Source organism: Lichenostomus cassidix, chromosome 23 (genome assembly GCF_008360975.1).
Source record: "Lichenostomus cassidix isolate B80296 chromosome 23, HeHo_3.0, whole genome shotgun sequence".
NCBI classification, from domain to species: Eukaryota; Metazoa; Chordata; class Aves; order Passeriformes; family Meliphagidae; genus Lichenostomus; species Lichenostomus cassidix.
In genome coordinates, this window is record NC_139503.1 from 3,843,015 (window position 1) to 3,865,220 (window position 22,206).

A 22,206-nucleotide genomic window follows, 5' to 3' on the forward strand; every position below is an offset into this window, starting at 1 on the left:
ACATCCCCTTCATCATATCAAGGCATCCCTCCATGAACACATCCAGTTAGACATCCACTCAATTGATCATGTGCACTCAGACTTCACTCAGCTGCTCCCAGACAGACAGCCTTCAACTGCATTATTCTTTACTGTCCACAGATGTTTACAATTCTTATTTCCAGTAACATCAAACTGCAAGCAGAAGGTGGTTCCTAAATATGATGGATGAAATAATGTAGAAAAACAAATCGTATCACCCAAACCCCAAGTAACAAAATATGTGCTAAAATAAAAATGTTCATATAGAACATTTTGCACAATTAGGAATAACTTTACTAATACTTTGAATATTTTCCAATGAATTGTCTGGCCTACCTCTCATGAGACTAACTTCAAACAGTTGAGAATTAGAGCTTGGCTGCACTTGTTATGGATGGAGCCAGACAACAAAAACAAGTAAACTAAATGGTAACATACATTTCAGTGAAAACATAATTCTACTCTGTTAGTGAACTAATTGTTTTGACTGAGAAAATATATTTACCAGACTGTCCTTTTGTATGTAATGAGTCAAATCCAATTTCCTATCATCAAAGTTGTAGATGGCTGCAAAGAAAAATGTTTAATTAGGTTGAACTGTAACACTGAATTTTTAAGTTTGCTGATTGTGGATTGTTTCACTGTCCAGGTTTCCCCCCTAATTTGAGGTCTTATTTCTGCATTTCAGGAATTAAGCAGGAGGCAAACAGGTTATTTTGAAGGAGACTACACAGAAATAATTGAAGGAATTTGGACCTGACCTAAAATCTCTGAGACTGGAGCCTCCTTTTCCTGACAGGACCCAGGGACCAGTGCTTCCATATTTATTTAACAGTGAGAATATGTCAGTTTGTTCAAAACTATGGAAGTTCTACTAATCTCAGGGTTACACCTCTATTTGTGGTAGGCCTTAATGGGAAGCACTGTCTCCCATGGGAGATGAACTAGTGCTTCCAGCCACAGCAGTCTGATAAAAACTCCCACTAGCAGTAAATATCTCCCCACCTGACCTTGTACTTGGCTACTTCCTAAAAGAACTGTCTGAGGTCAGGAGGACCTGCTTTGGACTCACAACTCAACTTCTGAGTTTCGGGAGTGGGACTGTCCACAGCCAAAGAGAGCCTTCTGGTTCCTTCCCACCAAAAACTTGTTTATTGTAGCCTGAGATGAATCTTTCCTATAACTGTGGTTAACCTCTTCCTATAGTTAGGCTTCTTATGATTCACCTATGCTAAGTATTTTGCAATTAAACTCCCCCATAGAGCAAACCAAGCCTTTATTACAGCTGCAGAAGGCCTCTTTGTCTGGCTGAACCGGGTCTTCTGCTTTTGTTCCCATGACTTTTTCCTAGCAACTTTGCAAGCTCTCATCCTTGGATTGCTGCTGGGACCATGAGCTTTCATGAGATGGTTTGAAAGCACAGACAGAAAAGGTGGTGGTGCTGGTGGTGGGGAGGTCTTTCAGTCTGCTTCATATAGGCTTCTATTCTTTGAGGTTAATAATTTGTTCTTTGGTGAAAAACAAGTTTTATGAGATGGGTGAATCATACATTGTCCTCTAGAAAAATGAGACCCCAAAAGAGAGCAAGGTACATATCTTGGGATGTTGCTAATATCACCAAAAAAGGCAAAAAAGGACATCTATCACAGTGAAAAGGTTTGTGCCATGCCAACAGCTCCAAAAGCAAATGCAAGAAAAGAAGATCTAAAATGTTATATCACAGTGAAATACTGTAAAAAACCCCCAGTATTGACAGTATCTAATTATTGGTGAAATCTATTAGGAAAACATTTTATGTTCTGAAAGACTACCCACAGTTCAATAACAATCCCTCAGGTTTTCTATAAGAGGGCTTAAAAGCTTTTCAGTAAATTCAGGAGAAGAAAAGAATGGTTTAGTTCCAAGTCTAAGCCAAAGTTTGCTGTGTAGTTAAAAAGAGCAAATGAACTTGTGGATGTGACTCCTCTGTTTCCTTCTCACACAGTGTCTTCTACACTTGAACGACAGAGCACAGAACCTGAACACGAAGGCTTCATGTTTTATTAATGGTGTCCAATTCATTTCCTGTTTTCATGCTGATAACCTACTGAGGGAGAGGAAGGGAATTCAGGTGGCAAGACCTCAGATCCATTTTTCTTATACCCATGAACAGTTCACAAGTGGGTATTTCACTGGCAAAATCTCTTTGTTGCATGTATTACTGCATTCTCTGGGAAGCTTCACTGGGGTGGCTTCTCTGCTGCTGGCAAACACCTCTGAAAGAATAAATGTTTTCAAGGCAAATTTTCTTCAAGGTGAAAGCTTTTAGGTTGTAGTTAAGTTAGTGCTCAGGAGTTATTTTCACTACTGTCCTTTCTACAGGACTAACCTCATAATACACCAAATTACAACCCTGGCAGGAATCTCCTCATCAAACAAAATTCTCATTAGCAATACATGTTTCTAGAAATGCCAATTTATCTCTGTTTCTAGAAATGCCAATTTATCCCCCATTAAAGACAAACCAACACAGTGGTCAGCCCAGTAGATATTCAGAGATTTTTAAACTAAATTAATGTTACTAGTCCTGCAGAATGAAGACATCATTGCTCGAGAAAGAATCCCCATTTTCCTATTTCCCCAGCTGATGACACAACAAAGGCCTGGGTCTCACAAAACACTGCTGCAGTCAACATAAAATAAATTCAGAGCAGAAAAATTGAATTTCCCCAGTGATTCTTGCACTGGCCAGAGATGCCCCAGTCTGTCTCAGTGCTTCTCATTCCCTCAGAGCAGCAAATGCTTTAACAGCCATGATTTGCCTCCAAGCAGCTGCTTCTCTAACACCCTCTGGCCACTTTCCCAACGAGAAGAAAGCCTGTGAGCTGCCAGTGTGGTCATGCTCCATGGCAGGGGGTGGGGCTGCCCCACTGAGTTCTTGGGGTTTCTTTTAGGACGTTTTTCTTTGAAAGATAACCAGAACTGTGATGAGATTGTAACCTCCTCTGCGTTGGCAGGCAGACGTGTGCCTGGAGGTGCAAGTGCAAGTGTGTGGTCTTGGGTGTGGGGAAGAAAGGAGAAGGGTGGTGACCTGAATGTTGGAATGGAGTTTAGAGCAGGCTTTTTTTTTTGTTTCCTTTTTGTGTTTTTTGTTTTGCCTTTCCTTGCACTGGGAACCCCAAGGATGAAAATGCAGGAGTTCCCTGTGCTAGCAGGAATGGAATGAAAGCACACTGGTGATGTTCACTTTCTGCTTCATGAGTTTGTTGGCTGCACAGCCAGACTTTTAAACCTTCCTCTGAAACCATGAGGACTTGAAATAGTATTATTTTTATCAATGAGAATGGGGATTCTCATGTAAGTGAGGACCTGTGGAGCTGGGACACACAGGATAATCCAAATGCTGCAATAATAGTTTGAAAATATGAAAATTTGCAACCTGATTTTCCTGCTATAAACACTGAGCTTGGACCTAACATACACAGACCTGTCTGTCCACTTGAGACTCAGTGCTCAGTTTTTCTGTGTCTCAGTTATTTAGACCTGGACTTGCAGGGCTGAAAGAGAGAGAGGACTGAGGCACTCTTAAACAACAGACAGTTTTTGCCCATCTCCAGTGACAGAGATTCCACATGTTTTCATGTTTTCTATTTAGTTGTCCTTACTGCTCATTTCCAGATGCACAGCAGCTGGAAAAAGTCTCCCAGATTTCACTAAATACTGACTACTGTTCAGTAGTGGAGTGTAGGAATTACTGTGTGCCTTAAATGACCCTCGTGCTTGGACACCTGAGTACAGAATTCGATTTTTTTTTTCCAAAATCTAAATAAAAGCTTAGATTGAATTTTCCAGCAATGAAACCCAAGTGTTAGGCAGCACAAAGCATTAGAGGAGCTGCCATTACTGAAGGGCTGACTGGGCACAAAGACAAAACCCACATTCCCATCCCTACCACTGAGATATCTATTGCAAATAAAACTTTGTGAGTGGTTTGCTCACCCAGCCCAGCTGGCATTGCTGACAGTTTTGTTCTCTCTTTGAACTTTTACCTAATGATAATTTCCCCATAGAGGTGCACAGCAAAGTATGTAAATACACTGCAGACTTGTAGCTATTGACTCCACATACACACAAATACACATATTGACAAATACACATATTGACTCCCCATACACACAAAATGTGTATTTCCTTGTGCTTTGCTTTAACATCAGAAAACAGTGATGTCCTCTGTGGAGGCAGCACATAAAAAATAAAAATAAAAATAATAAAAATTTAAAAAAATCTGTGTGAGAAGTTTTCTGACTGAGGGGGAAAATTGATCAGTTTGAAATCACTGACATTTCCTTATGGTCATCTGCCACTTTGAATCCTGATTATTCTCATGCTGGGCTGTAAGAGGAGGGATATTTACCACTGAAAAGAGCTATCAATTCTCAATAATCACCAGGCTCTGCAGACAGGTATTGTCATAGGGTGTAATGTTATGTAAGAACTCCTTAAATGCAAGTTACTCTACATCCTTGGCAACAGACCACATAAAATTTCCCTTCAGATGTTGATGGGCTAAATAAATAAATAACTATGAAAATCACCTTATCATTTACAATGCAAATCTCGGAATGAAAGTTAGTAAATTAAGCCAGAGATTCACCTAAATTAAGCTGGCATTCTATTCTGGTGCTTCAAACTCCGAAAACATTGCTGGCTGACAAAACAAGCCCTGGAATGATTAGCAAAAACCCTCCTTCAGAGGCAGCAGACGAGCAATCCCTTTGAACCTTCACAGCACATCATAAACGCTCAGCAGAGTTACACTGTGGCAGTCCCAGTGCTATCAATTATTTACCCTTTTTCTGTTTACCTTCAGGCAGCAAGTAATTATTTTTAAATATTAATTTAGTTGTGTCATGTACAGTTTGTGGTTGAGCCCTGAGATCTGAGATCCAGAAAAGCAAACTGCATCTCAAATCGCATTTAGCTGGTGACGCATTGATAGTTGGATCCTCACTTCAGCTGCTCAGCAGCAACACTCAGCTTCTCCCATCGTTAGGAACAGAACTCTGTTCATTGCAGGAAAGTGAAAGCAATTTTCTTAATAGGAAAGGACACTTTTTTTTTTTTTTAAGCCTAGAAGTCTCAGAAATTGAAAAATCTATTTTATTCTGAAAAGTTTGGTTTTTTTCAGATGAAGATTTTTTTCTCTACCCCTTTTTGTTTTCCTCTGAATTTTCCCCAGAGAGTTTATTTTCCTTTATCCTCAGATAATTTAGGCTAAATAGAACTTGGCTGGTTTTTCTGCAGCCCCAAGAGAATAAGGTCTTGGAGACAAGGCTCACCTTCCTGCACTGAAATCACCACTTTTGGAACCTGAAAAGAGAGGATGGTTCTTGTCAGCTCACATGAATGTCTCTCCACAGGGGACTGGTTGTTTCTTTTCAAAAGTTTGTACTAGAAAAACAAATACTCACTTTGATGTCTCTGCATGAAGGCACAGAAATGTCCCCACAGAGAGTTTGATGCAGTATCAAGTTCAGAGCAAACTGCTGACTCCACTGATGACAGCAAGACTGGGATCTTCCTGAGGAAAAACATTTTTGAATTTTGGAGTAGTTTGGGGTTAATATTTTTGGTCCTGTTGCACTTTCACCTTTTTTTTTTAGCATCAATTTTGGAAAAAAGCCTTGATTTTATCTGTTTCTGAGACAGAATCAAGGAGAAATGGAACTCTGGCAATCAAACTTGTGTAACTTCACTGGTATTGCTGGTGTTCTGGTGGCATTTGTCAGCCTCAGCCACCCATTTCCCATCCTGCAAGGTTCAACATGATCCTATCAACACCAGAAGCAGCTCTTGACAAAGAACATGCAGCCAGTTTGAGCTGAGATGCTGCACTGAAAAACAAAAATGAGAAAAACCAAAAAAATATTCTTGTGCTCCCAGGAACAAGCTAAGGTGTAACACCATTCCAGTGAAGGAATGCTTGTAAAATTACCTAGTGAATATCATTGTTTCACGAAGAGAAAAAACACTTCTGTTGAAACAGAAGTGTCACAAAAGTGAAGGAAAGTGCAGGAAAATTGGGAAAACATAAACAGAAATTAAGTGTTAAATATTAAGGCTAATATGCTTGAAACTATAAGAAAACCAGCTGTAGAATTCAGCTCTTCAGCCACAAGTGGTAAACAGTGTGGGCTTGTCACAACCTGTACTGTATTTTGCCTGTCTGTAGATGCCTCCACAACAACGTGACACAAACTGGAGGAACAGAGTGAGCCTCCTGATCATTATTTAAATTAATGAACCTCCATAACTTCTATCTGATCCATGGGCATTGTGTCAGTGTTTGCAAACATCCATGCAAACACAGATCACATCATTTAACTAAGTCATTTGTCCAAGGTGAATGAGGATAATGGCTGAAGAACCAATTTGGGTGTTAAGGGTAGCAATGGTGAGTTCTCCTCCTCTCCTCTCCTCTCCTCTCCTCTCCTCTCCTCTCCTCTCCTCTCCTCTCCTCTCCTCTCCTCTCCTCTCCTCTCCTCTCCTCTCCTCTCCTCTCCTCTCCTCTCCTCTCCTCTCCTCTCCCTCCCTCTCCTCTCCTCTCCTCTCCTCTCATCTCCTCTCCTCTCCTCTCCTCTCCTCTCCTCTCCTCTCCTCTCCTCTCCTCTCCTCTCCCTCATGTGAGCTGAAGCTGAAGCACCATTGGCCAGGTCTTGAAACAGCAAGAAGTTTGAAAAAAAACCACTCCTGTGTCATTCCTGAGTGTAACATGCCTTACTGCATTGCTTGCAGTGTAAGTGCAGCAATCAGACACTCTGGTTTCAGGCAGAAGGAAGCCAATTATCAATTAAAGTTCTGTAAGAGCTTGACAAGACCCAAACACCACTAGCATCTGAATTCAGACTTCAGCCTAGCTCTTGTTCTTAATACTTTTCACAGGAGTGAATCTCACAATTTATTGATGTGATGTCATTGTGAAGCAAACGGGATTTCCTGTGATGCCTTATAAATTTTACGTGGTCATCTGCTATTGTTTGACACAATTCTCTACGGGCAATTCAAGCATTTGTAGGTAGAAAAACTTCTGTGCCTGAGCACCCATCAATTTCTTTGTCTTTTAGGAGTCATTCACACATGTAAAGCTATTCTGGTTTGTGTGAACTTGGCTGGTACCTGAGGAGGGCTGAGGAGAGGAAGGGCTGAGGAGGAGGAGGAGGAGGAGAAGGAGGAGGGCTGAGGAGGGAAGGGCTGAGGAGGAGGAGAAGGAGGAAGGGAAGGGCTGAGGAGGGGAAGGTCCAGGCAGAATTGCTCCTGGCGCTGTCCGCGGTGCTGAAGGGCATCCCCGACCCCAGCTGCCCTTGCCTGGCACCTTAGTGCTCTGAGCTCTTCAGGCAGCCCTGGCGAACAGCAGTGAAAGCAAACCCTGCCATGGGTTAGGTAATAGTAAGTGTGGTCTGTTTGGTTTTTTGCCCAAGATGAATTCTGATTCCCACAGACGGTTTTCAGGGACAATCAGGGCAGCAAAGAAAACAGTGACATGCAGAAATGGCTGATAAAATTGCAATGAAATGTCTGTTGACATTGATTTTGAGCCTGCGGGCAGAGATGAATGATTGAAACACTAGGCTTGTTAAAGCTAGAATGCTTTTGATTTCTCTTCTCTGTGCTGAACAAGATTTAGCTGAAGGGAAGTTAACAATCAGCTAATTGACATTGAATTAAGCATGAAATGCAGTATAACTACTTTTCTTCTGAAGAACTCTTCAACAATGTTTTAACAAGGCTTTTAATTATTGATTATTGCTTATAACACACAGTAGATCTTTTATTTGTTTTAAAATCTCATGTCCTTCAAAGGTATCAACTCAAGTACTCTCTGTGGTTCACCTCTCTGCTAATGGAAACCAAACAAATAGTCAAAGAAAAACTGGAACTTCTTTCTGGCAAAGCATCATAGCATAACACATCAGTTATCTGGGTCAGGTTAAGGAACAGATACTCCATAAGAATTTTAGGAAGTCCACTGTATCCTTCAGCAAAGATGGGGAAATTGAGAGAGAGCTATGGTGCATTCACAGAGATCATGCCTTTGGGACAGGTTGTGGTTCAGCCTTGGCAGCAACTTACTCACTTTGCCACAGTGAGATGGGGAAAACAATCAGGAGAGTAAAAATGAGAAAACTTGTGTGTTGAGGTAACAATAGTTTAAGAGGTAAAGCAAAAACTGCATGTGAAAGCAAAACAACAAATTAATTCCCCACTTCCCATGGGCAGGCAGGTGTTTGCAATTCCCAGGACAGCAGGGCTCTGGCACACCTAATAGTGACTGGGGAACACAAACACCATTTCTCTGAAAGTTCACCATTCTTCCTTCTTCCCCACAGCTTTTATTGCAGAGCATGTCATATATTGCAGAATATCTCTTTGGTCAGTTGAGGTCAGCTGTGTCCCCTCTCAGTTTCTCCTCCACCTCCAGCCTCCTCTTGACTGAGAGATCATCATAGGCAAATGTTCATCACTGTAGGAGCATGCTTACCACCAACACCACCACCAAAACTTTTTGTAAAATGTGGGTCCCAAGAGCTTTCATGTGGGTCCCAAGAGCTTTCATGCTGAACAGCAAGGCAGGTGAAGCTTGGCTGTGAGGAGAAAACTGCAGCCAGATGGGGCATTTTGGAATCAATCTGTTTCACTGAGTACAGAAAGGTGAGTGTGCACACAACAGCGGGTAAAAGTGCTTGTGGGAATTTCTCTCCCAGTTCACCATAAATGGGACAAAGAAAATCTTTCCAGTGACTCACAACATATCTAGCAGATTGCACTGCCTACAGACTGTAACCCTCCAAGGGGCAATCTGTGACACTGTTCTCCCTTTCTGTTCTCCAGTGGTGCACCACTTTCCTTCTATCCTCATCAATAGCCAGGGAATAAATTCAAGGTTTGGTTTGTTGGTTTTTTTTAAAATCAAACCTAAGTTTGTGGAGCACAATTTATCAAATGAGAAACACTGCCTAGAGGGAGTGGAGTGCTGAAAAAGGGAGAGAGACAGTATTACTTCAAGCTCTGAGTTCACACAAAACATTCCCATTCAGCAGGTGTAGACATCAGAATAAATAGCCTTCTGGCAATCTTCCAGATGGCCTAAAACTCCAGGCATATTCAGCTTGATTACCTTAGATTTTTTTCAGGCTTGCTGTCTCTGCACTTACTTGTTCTACATCCCTTGCCAGCTACAGAGAACCAGCTGTGTCTGGCCTATTGTATGAACATCTGGTTCTGACTGTCACATCCAGCTGTGAGGCTTCTGCAACACAATTCCATTACCTACTAGTACAGACAAGTGCAAAATAACGAGCATTGGAAGAAACAATTTTTAACTACTCATTCACAAAAAAGGGGGTCTAAATAAGCTGTGGCTTCTCAAAACCATGTCCAAGTATAAATGACCAAACAGAGAATATTGGACAGGTACTGCAGCAGCAGCAGCAGTGCAGGTATGTACTGAAAGGATGGGGTGACTGTTATTTCCTTGTCAAACGACTATTTTAATTTTTAATCTGCTTCAGCCTATTTTGCTAGATGTCATATAGGTCTATACCCTAATTTGCAGTAATTGCTATTAGTAATCACCAGTGACAATGCTGCCTTTCTGAATCCTGAGACCAGATTCAGGCATTTTAACACAAAAACAAGCCTCAAGGAAGCATGCAAATGGCAAGGAGAGCTGGAGATTCGAGTTCACATCCCACAGGCAAGCCTGGGAGACTCAGGCAGGCTGGAGAGGTGAGAAGTACTTCAATTGCCTGTGCTAAGTGGCTCCTGCTGCTGCTGCTACACCATAACAGAGAGCCCTGGGCCCAATGCAGGAGGAGAGTTCTGCAGAAAAAGAGAGCGGAATTTCACACATGTAGGTGCTATATGTGCTGCCTGGAATCTTTGGTCTGGGCCAGACTGTTCTCAGCTGCTCCCCAGAGGGACAGATATGAATTTGGAAGGAAGAAGGGAAAAGAAGAGACTGAGAATATTAATATTTTCCTGCACGTCTTTGGCTGTGTGAAGGAGCAGCCAATTTTCTAAATCCATTCAGCCCATAAGTGTAATTCATGGCACACACAGTCCACACTGCCACAGGAGAACCTAGAAAACTTCCCCATGACAATATAAACCTGGAAGAAATGGATGTTTACCAAAGCAGCCCTGTAAGGAAGATGGAACAGGACTTTGGTGCTTCACACATAAATACAACTGCTAAGCACACAGTAGGATAAAGCCTCAACCTGTGCAACTCCTTTGCAAGAGCTTAATTTTCTGCCACACTTTTATTTTAGCTACTGATCCTGGTACAACTACCACAGTCTGACTCTACCCAGGGTACACCCATAGTGTTTGTATAACCTGTGTTCCATATTGTCTGAAAGCCAGCCACTGTGAGAGATGCTGTTATCTCCTCCATTCTCTCCTCAGATAAGCACACACTATCCTGTACATTTTGGTGGTTTTCAGCCTCAGTGCAAGCAGTATGATCAGACAGAGCTGGAGGCAGTGCTGCTCTTACCTGCCCTTCCAACTGTAGCATTATTTCTCTCCTGGGGGAAAATTACAGGTTCTTCTCAAAGAGGATTAGTTCTCATCTCCCAGACATTTCTTGGCTACTCATCCAGGCTCCCAGTCTCATGGGGAAAGTCTTCCTAATGCACTACTTCTCCCTGTTTGGTTTGCCTGATGGAACTCTCTGGGTTCCACAAATTCCTCCATCCCCCATTCTCCTATTCTAGATGCATTTACTTGTCAAGACCAGGGAATGTAATTAGAGGGAACAGGTCCCAGGATGCCTCTCCCACTCCTGGCAGCTGACGGAAGGTGTGAGCTTCCAGCACAGCTGAATTCCACACCTCAGTCACACCCTTTGGAAACTCTGCAGTACATCCATCATACCAACAGATCACAGTGCCAGCCATGGTGACCACCTACAATACTGGGTCATGGACCTGAAAAGAACAGCAGTCCTATTTTATTATCCTCAAAGTACAGTCTCTCTCATTTGCAATCACTGGCATTCCATTTCTCCCTGCCTATTAGCAGTAAAACACTGTTGTTTTGTGCTTTAGTCTTCTGTTTTCTTTTGGATGAGTGGGTTTTAAGGCAGGCTTGGACAGCTGAAGGCTTTTCCAGTGTTGGTTTTTTGGTTGGCTCTTTTTCTTTGTAAGGGAAGCTTTCAGACCATACTGAGATGGTCTCCACTAATCATTCCTAATGACCCAACAGCTTCCCATTGTATTAGTTACTCTCAATAGTGATATTAGAATAGTTATATATAACAGAAAAAAGCACCACAAATGGATCTGAAAGCAGTATGTGTTTCAGTAGGTTACAAGGTTTCACATCGCTTTTGCTTTCACAGGTTTTCTGCCAATTGGGAATTTTCCCTGAAGAAAGTTTCAAAAACCTTCTCAGCCTCTAGGAAACTATTTGTTTGGCACAGTCAACTTAGGAGCTCTTAAAATTTTGTCAAACACATCAAACCAAATGGCCCCCAGGTAAAGATCTTGCATAGCAAGTTTCAACCCACACAAACTTCTAGTGCTAGCTTGTGAACCCCTGCAAACACAGACCTACAAAGGACACTGCAAACACAGGGGGACCTGCTAAGGCTTTGATCTTCTGTCAAAAATGAACAGAAGTGGTTCAGAAGTCCTTTTTCTCAGCAGATCTGGTGCACTGGTTGTGTGGTACCTGTTTATCCATTTGTTTTGGATTTAAGTCTTCGAGGCTAAGGCTGCCAGTCCTTGTTACAAAGCCTTTTATGAAATGGGGACCTAGGTCTGCCTGCAAGCTGCTTTGAGATGGTTAATCATCACAAGCAGCCTCAAGGCCTGGCTGTCTGTCCTCTTCTCCCCCCAGGCTTTACAAAGTGCTAAGCAATCTTTCTGCACATACCTTTCCAGAACTCTGCCTCGTGGTACAACAATCATATTCACTATTCTCAACAGCCTCTTGTAGGAAGCTCTGAGTAGAGGATGTCCAGTGCCAGTGGGAAGAAGGTTCACTTCCAAAGGAAGCTGATGCAAAATGAATTCTTGCACACCCAGGCCACATTCAACACAAATGAGAATACTGTGATCAAACCCGATAAAATGAATTTCTATAGATGCTACATATAACCCAGGATGAAAGTTTAGTTTTTTAATTATGCAAAAAAATGGAAGTAAATGATTAATTACTCAAGACACAAGTGTGTCTTTACATAGGCTGGTGCCCTTGACACTTGCAGATGTCTGTCATATTTACAGTGCAGTTTGAGCTCAGGTAACTCCAAGGACAAAGATAATGCAGAGGCACAGAGCATCATGTCAGGGCCTTTCCAATGTTCATGTGTGTCTTTTTTACTCTACCTAATAAAGCTCATATGACAAAAGGTGACATACTGTATGTGTTTTATCTCATTATTAATTAAGCATATTTATCTCATAAATCAGATGTGACTTGCACCACAACATCAGTAATTAAATTAAATATTGATGTGTGATGGTTCTGTGCCGAGGCTGTATGGGTAAGTGGAATTGCCATTTCTAATTAACATCTCCCAGAAGTAGCCCCATTAGGTTTCTTAGTTAAATTTCAAAGTAGTAATAGTAACGAAAGTGTAACTATCATTTAACAACACTAATTAATAGGAGCCTCATCAGTTTTGATGAATATCTTCACCCTGTTTTGGAGGCTGTTGACTAGACTTTTGTTGTATTATTGTGAGGCTGTGGACTGTTTGGAACTGGTAACTCCACCGTGCTTTACCTTCAAGTTAGTGTGGCAAAGCTGCTCATTTTCCCCTTTGAAGAAACAGCCCCAAGATGATCCTCCCTGCCAGTATTTCAGCAAAGGATCAGCCTTCCTTCTTTTTAGGAGTGCATTGCATGTGGATGAGAGAGGTTGTGTCTGTCTAGAGAACCCACCTGCCCTGTCTCAACCATGCCAGGCTGGGTGGTGCCCTGGGTTTTGAAGTGTTACTTTCTGCCTTATTATACAGAGCAATTTCTCCTCGGAGAAGACTACAAGGATTTGTTTTGTTTTTATTTAACACTCATTAAATTCCAGTGCCTTTTAAGCAGTTCGGTGATGACTTCCAATTCTGATTACCATTTTACTGTATGTAGAACTGGGAATACAAAATTACTCCACTTGGGATTAGATATAGGTTCCAGACAGGATTTCAGGGTGAAGTCCAACTCTATCACTACTTGCAAAACATAATTCAAATAGTAGTTTTTACATAGTCTTGGTAAGTTACATCATTTGAAGTTATTAATTCTCATATTCATTTAATTACTACAGATGCTATTCTCAGCTGTAACAAAAAAAAAAAAAATCAAGTGCATTATGAGACTGTTCCCCAATTTGTATTTTAGAAACTATTTCAAAGCCAGCCATCCTTCCCAAGAGTCAGAGAAGATAATTTTCCAATAACAAGGATCGTTCTGCTACTCTTAAAAGTAAATGAAAATATAAGGCATCATGTCTGACCAAGTGTCTCAGGGCTGCTGCAATATCTTCTTGACTTTCTGGCAATAAGAAGAGAGTCAAACACCAATTTTCTTCCCTTCTTTCTGATCACATCCTATCTTGTCTGAGTTAAAGATGTTTATTTGTTTATTATTCTCTGTAATGAAATGGTACAAGCAATATTTCTTATTCCATTACCACCATGTCTGTCTGCCCTTTTTACTGCTGTTTCTTCCGCAAAAGTCTTCCTCTTCTATTTTATTTACCTTCCCACCTGTGCACAGTGCAAGTCACAATTTGTACTTTAAAATTCCATAAAAATCTGATTAGGAAAATTTTGGATATTTTTACTTAAACATGCTAGTCCAACATGAGCTGATTCACAAGAAAAACAGTTTGCTAAGTGGAAAAACAACAGTGAAGAAACATACAGCTGTATGCAGACGGACTGATCATTTAAAAATTAGTAAATATTCCTGGTAATGGGAACAATCAGAATTTGTCTTGATCTTTATATTTTCAACTAATTTCTAGGACCAGCTGGTAAAGTAACCCTGGGGATGACCATTTGACTGTGCAAGTAGCTGGTTCAGAACTCTGTGTGTTCTGGGAGCCCAGGCTCAGCTGAGCCATAGCTCTCATGGCCAGAGTTTGACAATGCATGGCTTTAACAAACACAGGTTTTCCACCATAGAACACTTCAATGTAAACCAGCAGCAACCAGTTTTTGCCCAGCACCCTAGACCTTTCCTTCCATCACCCCATCTGTGCTGCATATTGTGGTCTTGTCTGGTCACTCAGCCTGACAGACAGTGTGCCAGCTGCTCTGCACAGGCTGAGGAGGAGCCAGGCTATTTCAGCCCTCAAAAATAGCATGACTGCATAGAAAAAGATTTTTGGTCCTTCCTGGAATCTAGTTGGCAAGAAGAGTCTGAAGTGAAGTAGGAAATGCAAGACCTTGTTTTAGCAGATGCTGCTCTACAGGCAGCACAGCACCTCGCCGGTGGGGAGAGACTTCTTTTGGTCAGCTCCAAATGCTACCTGGGCAGGTTTAGCAGGTACAAGAAAGCTTAGAAGTTCTCTACATGCAGATACTAAATGCAAATGTTCCCTGTGACAAGTGCAAACATATTGCTCATGTTATAGTGAAGTAGCAGAACAAGCTCTCTCATTTTTTTTTTACAGAGCAGATTCATACCTGCTTGTAGGATGAATCTCCCAAAGCACTTTGGGATTCCATTTTGGTTGCTCTTTTCCTAATACACTAAGGACCAAATGAATTATCCCTTTTGCTAACCAATGAGACTGCCTGTCACATTTACTGATACTCCAAGCAATGTCTCAAACGAATTTTTAGAAGCATGTACAGTAGCTAAGTAGCAAATGTTACCATCCTTTAAATATCTGCGTATATTGCTTGAGGAACATGACTTTCATTTTGTATTTAGGATTTCTTCTCTTCTCTACTGTACAGCCATATTCTTGATTGAACTGTGAGTATTAATACATCACAATATTTCAAATCTACCAACAGTTTTTTGGCTACTTGTCCTTGAAGGATGTAATTCCCTTTATTAAGATCCAGAGGAATTAAAAAGCACATAGCTAAAAGTGGATCCATTGGAAATAGTCTCCAGGCCAAATCTTGAGACACATAAAGTGAGACAAACTTCACCATGCATGTGTGAAATCATATTGTCTTTCACAGTTTCTCATCTTTCACCCTTCATGTTTTTATTTATGAATATCTACATACTTAATAATATTTTAAAGATTTAACTCCCATTTCAGACCAGCTCAGGACCCTGAGTTATTGCCAGACAAGTCTGCTCCCTAAAAATGTCAGCACCAGCCTGTGCTAGGGCTTGCCAGGTCCTCCATCGTTTCCCCCTGTTGTTCCCATGCCCACTCACTCATTCCAATAATGTTGAGCTCTCATTTCCCTCCTCAAGCCAAAGAAACGTTGATAGCAGTGTAACCATCCAGATTTCATGCTTTTAAATAGCACATGCTGTATTCAATGAATTTCAAAGACACGCTAAACCCAAATTACTGCTATCCATGGATCTTGAGAAGCTTTTATAAATGGCTGCATTACAGTGTAGTACAAAGCAGTGATTTCCATAATGCTTGTCTAATGTATAGAGCATTTTACATAGAACAGGTCCTGTTTCATCTTGAAATGCTTTTTAATTAATTCAATTCATTAATACTGCTTGTCATGGATAAACTCTTGGGACTTAACAAAAACTTTACTTCAGCAGTTGTCAACACATTTCATTAAAACATATGTTTTTGAATGCTTTCTGATAACATCACTATTCTTCATATGCAGAGTGCAGTACTTAAATGTATTAAACAGAAGAAGGGGGCTAACAAAAATCTTTGTACTGACAATGCTGCACTTGGACATGAGAAATGGGTGGGCAATCTGGGCCTCATTCTTTTCATGAGCCCTAAATTAACCAAATTGAAATCCTACACTGTGGAGCATCCTGTTCATAGAATCCAGAAATGGTTTGGGTTGGTAATGACCTTAAAGATCATCCAGTTCCACCCCCCAGTTCTACCAAACCAGGCTGCTTGAAATCTGGCCTTGAACACTTTCAGGCACGGGGCATCCACAACTTCTCTGTGAACACTATTCCAGTGGCAGTGAAAGGTGTTCCTGCCCATGGCAGCAGTGTCTGACTAGAAAATCTTCACAGATCTTCCAGTGCAAACAATTGTTCTGTGAAGAATGTAAGAACATTACTGTTCTGGGGGGAATTAAGGAAGACTCGTTATGGACTCTGATTTGTAGCAATCTATAATTGCAGGTGGTATTTGGGCTGACCCAGGGATGTGTTCATCATGAGGAAGACAAATATTCTCTTCACAATCCCACAAGATAGCCCTACAATGCTTTCAAGCTGTGCTTCCACCTAAGAATACATTTCCCTTTCGTTATATCACCTTGAGACACACAGTGACACACCTGCTACCACAGCTCAGGACAGAAAGTGCTCTTTCTCCTGTGCAACAAATTCCATGGAAGCAAACCATCCATGACAGGGTGACAGCCAGAAATTACTATTCAAGGGTTCAGAACATTTGACCTTTAAACTGCATACCTGGACAGAATGATGCCTTATGGTCTGCATGTCATTAAGCAGAGGAATACTCTGCTCTGCATGAGGAAGAGAGAATGGGATCACACTGGACAATGTTCTGTCCTGGATCATAGACAATGCTTCCTTCAAACAGATGAAACTGCCCTATAACTCCTCCCAGCAACACATGTCTCTGTCTGCTCTGCATGGAAATGCACTGGACAAGGAACAAGACTGGAAAATGGGCTTTCTCTTGATGTATGACTTACAAAACCACCTTTATTTTAACCAATAGAGGAAAAAAATCTCAGGGTTTTTTTGTTTGTTTGTTTGCATTTTTTGTTTTGTTTTTTGGGTTTGTTTGTTTGGTTGGTTTTTGTTTTTGGTTTTTTTTTTTCCCAAAGGCCAAATTCTGTCCCAGGAGAGATTTGTTAAATGGCTGAATAATGTAAAATATTGAAAACTCTTTCTCTAACATTTCCACTGATTATGTAGTGTGTCCTGCTCATATCCCAGGCCTTGCTGTCAATCTGTATTTTAAGACACCTTTCTGTCTTACTGGCTATGGTCTCTAATGCTTTTTAATGCTGTCTCCTGTGTGTGTTTTGTGTAGTGGAATACTTTACAAATCAAAATGCTATTGGGGAATAAGCCTATGATCTCCTGTGTAACATTTCCTGGCTCTACTGCACACACATCTATTGTTCGAGATTGAATTGGTCCCAAGAAGCATCAGAGCATGTGAAAGCTGCTATGAATTTTGCAAAGTGGCTTCAGGGCAGTAAAGCACGTCAGAAGAATAAAGTGCAAAATCTGAAAGTCCAAATTTAGGAGTCTCAGTCAATACTGAAGACTAAGAATAAGTAAATGCCCTTGGTAATAGTTTTTGTCCTTTTATCTTGTGACATTCCTAATATAGTTGAAAGAAGCATGCATAGCCGGGATACAAAATAAACCCAATTATTAAACAGGTTTATGTGTAATTAAACTGCTAGACTTCACTTAATACAACATGTGATTCATTTTATTAGCCCTTCCCCCCTTCCCCACCATGGCTGTTGCATTCCCCTTCTGTTCAGTGGTTTTTACCTCTCTTACAGTGTGCTTTCTCTTTAGTCCTCAGGGAACTGAAGGGTTTTGGAAGGTGTAATGCATTTCTACTGGAGCTAGCTCAGCTGCAGTCACTCCTAGTCAACTTTGCACAGCGTTTTTTCACACAGATATCAAAACAAAACTGCCAAAACCGGCGCATTCCATTGGAAGAAGAAGACTGAGTGAACATGCTTTTATCACTGCTAATCTACAAGCTTTCCCTCAAAAATTCCAATAGAGATTTCAACAAACTCTCACACAGATGCTTTCCCAGAGACTGCTCTAGTCATCTAGTCCTCTGGCCAGCTGGTGTTTGCCCAGAATGTCGAGGGACAGATTTGCCATTGTTCCTGGCATTACTTCCCTTTGTTGGGAATGGAATCCTGGTCATTCTCTCAGAAGCAGTAGGATCCTTTTCTAGACATGGCTGCTTTTTGCTTGTTTTCTTCTTCTAAAATGTGCTATGAGACTAAATTGAATGTTTGATTAAGCTGAATTAAATGTGTAGTTATAATAATCATTATGTATTAAAATCTTATGAAGGAAACATTATGCTTAAGTAGATACAGTAAGTTTCTGTTTTGTTGAGACCAATTTTTTGTGAGAAAAATTACCTGTGTCATTCCAATTTACTTAAGGTCTGTACAAAACAGTAACATGTGGAAACAAAAAGTAACCAGGAATTCTTTATTTAAAATTCCCTGAAATGAACTGAAGTTTCCATGTTTACTGAGAGACAGAATTCCTCAAGGACACTGCTCAGAGAATTACACTGATAAAACAGATATGAATTATAGAGAGAAGCATATGTGTGGGGAAAAAAAGGAATCTTTTATGTGTAACTAAGCACAAGAAATGGTAAAAAATAAAAACTATTAACAAGAAACTATTTCCAAATTTGTTATGTATGCATACAGCATATAGCCTAATGCAAAGTTATATGTTGCAGTTATTTAATATCTTTCTTCAAAGGTTTTGTTAATACATCAATGACTGAACATCTAAAGGGGAAAACATATTTCTCTTTATAGTTTTAGATAATTGTCCCTGAAAAAAACCCAAACCTTTAATTACAACTCAAATGAAGAAAGCTTGATTTGTGTGCTGTGCCCAAATGCTGAGGAGTCGGATGTAAAATATTTGTAATATTTAGGGAACCCTGAGTTTTACATAAAAGTAAACAGCATTGCCTGAAGGCACAATTTCCAGCAACACAATAAAATGTGCAGTGAATTTATGGCGGCCATCCATTAGCTCTTACCAAGGCAACGTCGCCCATATCTGTCGTCCATCATTATAATAGAGGGTTAATGCACCGAATTTACATAAAAAAGTCATATTGTCTGCATGAATTATTTACACTCTCAGCTGTTTTTACAGCTTGGTTTCAAGCTGGATTCTGGGAGAGATTCTGCCAGTAAATTACTCTGTGGAGACCTGACTGTATAACTACAAACAGAGCCTGCAAAGAAAGGAAAAGGGGAATGTACAAGCCAGTGGTTGTAATGGGAGAACAAGCTGTGGCTTTTCTTTTACTTGCAAAGGAAGAAAAGGAGGGCAGGGAAGCTCACCCAAAAAGTTCTGTGTGTGCAGCAATGCATTAGCATCTTCTCACAGCTGCACACATCGATGTGATTCTGTTTTAGATATGTTTAGTTCCCAGGCACAAATTCACAGATCAGCACACTCTGTCTTTACAAAATGATTTGCTGTTGAAAAAAACCACATCTCACACAACATCTTTCCCCATCCCCATCCTGATCTATTTATTGTGAACCAACACCAATGAGCAAAACTGGGTGTGGGTTGCCTCAGGAAATAGGAACATCAGCCCTGTCCTGCTACAAGGACAACAACAAGACATGCCTTTTGTATTCACAGAATGATGTGGAAATTTTCTTGGATAAGCAATGACATCCACTAAGCTCTGGACCATGATTATTTGACGGCAGCCACTGAATATCACCCGAAATTATTGAAGCGACAGGGTCACAGAGGGTTTATTATTATTAGGAAATCCACCTTCTCCTTGAAAAAGATTGCATCTCAATTATTATTTTAGGATTTGTTTGAAGTAGCTTGTTTCCAACTTATTCTATCATTGAACAGAGCTGGGATGTGTCGCTGTTGAGCAGCTAGCAGAGTAATGAATGCATCGGTTCTCAGTGGCAAGAAGGAATGACCTTTATTGTTTTGATTTCATCACATTTATAGAGTTCTCAAAAGTCACCCAGATTGGTCAGTCAGAAGCCTTCCCCCAGGCCTGATTGGCCAGGCCTGCACTGTCCAAGTTCTGGGACACTGTTCCAAAACATCCAAACTTTATCTTTATTTACAAAAACACAAGAAAACTTCCCATGGGAAAAACTGTGCTAGCCACAGGGATGGTCCAACCCAGATTTACTAAGAACTTCCACAATCCTTACCTGGCTTCTTGCTGTGCTATTTCACAATAATCAAGTACCACAGTCACCATGGCAACTCACATTAACTGATACAAAGGTATTAACTACAGTGTCTCTTCTCCATCACACATTTGGTACCAGTCTGACTTAAGGTCCTGCTGTTCTAGGTTAGGAAACACCCTCCAAACTCAGGCAAGGCAGAATCCATGACTTTGTTAAATGCCACCTCTGCCTGCTCCCCAGTGCCTTCCATCACCCAGAGAAGAATCCTGTTTTATTGTCACTCTGATCCCATAGCTCCAACAGCCATTTCTCCATTGAGGACGTTGAGAGGCAGGCTTTGTGACCCAGTCATGCTCTGAGAAAGATCTGTACAGCATGTGGCACCACCAAATCACAAATAGACTGGACCAGTATTGGTAGCTCTTCCTCCTGATTGTTTACACCCTTTAAATATTTGCGGACTTATGTTCCACGTTGCAGGTGAGCCAACTTATACATATTTATCTCACTTAATCTTCCCTCTTAAATCAATCTTTCCAGTCAATCTCTTCGCTCTCTAATTATTTTTGTTGCTCTTCTCTGAACTCCCTCCAATGTGTCAATCAATACGTTCTTGGTAATGAAGTGCTCTGCAAGGAGCACAGTATTCTAGAAGCAGCTGTATACAGTGCAACACTGCAACCAGTATGGATTTTCAGTCTTCACAGGAAGGTTGATCTCATGGTAAGGGCACCAAACTAGGGTTTTGAAGACCTGGGCTCATATTCTCACTCTGAGGGACTCTCTGTGTGACCTTGGGCCAGTAATTTAGTCTCTTCTTTAGTTAAGCATCTATAAACACTGTATTGTTTGGTGTACACAAACAGTGAAATTAGATGGTATGTGTGGCAGAATGAGAATCTGGCTGTGTGGACAGGAAACCCTAATACTCAACCAAATAGCAGTCTTCTAGTGTAGTTCATTCACTATAAATATGTAGCTGCTACTTGGCACAGCACTGTTAAACACCACCAGACAGCAGTGGCTTGCCAGTTATTGTACATGGAACTTCCAGCATTTGCTATATTGTGACCATAAAATTTTTTTTTTACTTTTAGCTAGTCTTATTTATTGCATATTCATTCAAACATCAGGACCACTTTCTGTTGCCTCTTACGAAAAAACCTGTAATTTGAAATCCAGGAAGTTCTGTTTCACAGCAGCTGAGTTGTAGATTTCCTTCATTGCACACAGGGGGATGCAAAAGAGTGTCCTAACACAGCTATGAGACAGCCCTGTACTCCAAAACTGGGTCCACAGTGGGCTCTGAGGGTTGATCTGCTGCCTCGAGGCACAGCCCATGAGCAACATCATGCAAAAGCAAACAGCCACTGTGAGCAGGAGGACCTAACTTCCCACATCTCACACCTTGCACAGGTGACTTCCCCAGCAGAAGCACAGAAGCTGACCTGGCTTGATCACTCATGTCTTACACCAGTGAAAAAGCAGCACTAGACTCTCTGAAAAATGGTTCACCCTGTTATTTTTCCATAAACTGCACAAACATTACATTCCATGAAGCATATATAGGGATGTGTCATTAATGCACAATTAAAACTTGTCTAACTGAACTGTTTTAAGCTTTTCTTTTATGAATCTCATGTTCTTTTCCTTTCTCTTTCAGAAAAGAAGGTTAGGAATATCGGAAAGCAAAGATGTCTGAGAATTGCAGTTATGATTCATCAAGCTTCCAGAAATGCATTATGATGTACTATAGGCTGTAAGACTAAAAATTATTCCCCACTGAAATGGTATTCACACAGCTTTTGCTGTACTGAAGCGTACATCGTAATATAATCATAATAACTAAAGTAAGTTTCCCTTGGGGATTATACCTCTGTGTGATTTAATCCTTAAATTTGTTTTGCTTTCATCTCCAGCAGAAGAGAGATTTCAGTTATAAAGTATTCTTCCTAGAAATATCAGAGGCTGCACATGCATTCATAATCTGCACTTACATTTGCAAAGCCCAGGCCAGGAGGTAAGAAGAACTAGGAGCATAAGTGTTACCATTTTATTTGAAGAAACATGGTTTGTTTTTCAAGAAAAAAGAAGGGCACAGCTGGGGATGAGTC

General features: G+C 40.8%; 1 long non-coding RNA gene across 1 annotated transcript in view; it reads right to left on the reverse strand.

Moving 5' to 3' along the window:
- Nucleotides 1-204: 204 nt before the first annotated feature.
- LOC146427860 (uncharacterized) overlaps nt 205-22,206 on the reverse strand; it is a 148,623-nt gene continuing 126,621 nt past the window's right edge. The window contains exons 5-7 of the long non-coding RNA XR_014856306.1: nt 5,472-5,581; nt 5,340-5,370; nt 205-2,276 (exon numbers count right to left, since the gene is read on the reverse strand). This is a non-coding gene — a long non-coding RNA (uncharacterized LOC146427860). The remainder of the gene's footprint in view (nt 2,277-5,339; nt 5,371-5,471; nt 5,582-22,206) is intronic.